This window comes from Vombatus ursinus, unplaced genomic scaffold, assembly GCF_900497805.2.
Source record: "Vombatus ursinus unplaced genomic scaffold, bare-nosed wombat genome assembly UNPS02004570.1, whole genome shotgun sequence".
In the NCBI taxonomy this organism is placed as follows: domain Eukaryota; kingdom Metazoa; phylum Chordata; class Mammalia; order Diprotodontia; family Vombatidae; genus Vombatus; species Vombatus ursinus.
In genome coordinates this window covers 182-1,765 of record NW_020944348.1, presented here as the reverse complement: position 1 = coordinate 1,765, position 1,584 = coordinate 182, and the positions used below count along the sequence as shown (strand labels likewise).

General features: G+C 42.7%; 1 pseudogene; it reads left to right on the top strand.

Moving 5' to 3' along the window:
• Positions 1–209: 209 nt before the first annotated feature.
• On the top strand, positions 210–1,121 carry LOC114024472 (annotated as a pseudogene).
• Positions 1,122–1,584: the final 463 nt, after the last annotated feature.

Genomic DNA, 1,584 nt, shown 5'->3' with positions numbered 1-1,584 from the left:
AACTGCGAGTCTGGACTAGGGATAAAAAGCTCTGGTCTCGGCCTTCCTCCCATTGGAGTTCCGCCCCTGCTCGCGGGAGGGAATTTGAGGGAGGAGGAGTGTTGAACGCGGCTCGAGCCTGGACCCCGGGCTGCCTTGGGCCCCGTGAACCCCAGGGGCGCCGACCACCCGGAGAGCCTGAGGGCGGGTCCGGAGCCGCTGCAGCCGTCATGACCGACTACTGGAAATCCCAACCTAAGAAATTCTGTGGTTATTGCAAGTGCTGGATAGCAGACAATAGGCCCACTGTGGAATTTCATGAACGGGGAAAGAACCACAAGGAAAATGTGGCCAAAAGAATCAGTGAGATTAAACAGAAAAGCCTAGAAAAGGCAAAAAAAGAAGAAACAGCATCGAAGGAGTTGGCAGTGATGGAGGCAGCTGCCCTTAAAGCATACCAAGAGGATCTGAAGAGACTTGGAATCAGTTCAGATGTTACAGAAGCTCACACATCACAAGTAACCAACACTGTCCCACCAGTCTCACTATCAAGTCAGAAGAAGGAAAAGAGGAAAAAAGACCTCTCCGATATAGATTCAGTAGGAGCTTCCAAATGGGTAGAAGGCATGTCTTCAGAGGGTTACCATTACTATTATAATGCCATCACAGGAGAATCTCAGTGGGAGAAACCTGAAGGATTCCAAGGAAAAATTAGTAAGAAAGCAGCAATGCCTCTTTGGGCAGAAGGTTTAAGTGAAGATGGTTACACCTATTATTATAATACAGAAACAGGTGAATCCAAATGGGAGAAGCCTGAGGATCAAGAACAAGACTCCTCAGGTCCATTAGAAGGAAAACCTAGATCTCCTAAAAAGCCAAACCCTTATGGGGAATGGAAAGAAGTTAAGCAAGAGGATTATCCCTATGAGAAGATAGATTTGGAACTTCCAAGTACTGAGGATGGATACATAGGAGCTCCAGTAGCTGATATGAGTGAGGACCCAAAGGTGACATTTAAAGAAAAAACAGTCACTTCTCTTGGAGATGTGGCAGAAGGAGTAGCTCCAGTCTTCAAAAAGAGAAGATTTTATCATGGAAAATCTAGATATTTAAGGCAAAGAGGAGGTGATCAACAATTTTAATTTAATAATAAAAAGCAGTCTGACCTCTTGGACCTATTTGAACAATAGCCTCTAACTTTGTAAGCTATTTTGTTTGTTTTTAATGGTCTAGATACTGAGAATGTAGACTTCTAAGTTGTATTAGACGTGAATTGTAATAAATCTACTTTTTTTTGTGGAAAAAATAAAAAGCTTTGCTTGTTCTTCTCTAAAATTATGCCCACACATGGGACACCTGGCCTTCCTAGGCCATTAAGTAGTTATTTTCTTTTTCTGGTTCACCAATAGTTTCTTGGAACTTTTGTTGCTTACACAAGGTACCAAAAAAGGCATGCACACAACATTAATAATAATGATAGCTAACATTTGATCTTCACAACCTTGTGAAGCTGTTGTTATTTTTATCCCCATTTCACAGATCAGGAAACTGAGGCAAACAAAGGTTAAGTGACTTTCCCAGGGTCACACATCTACTAAGTGTTGG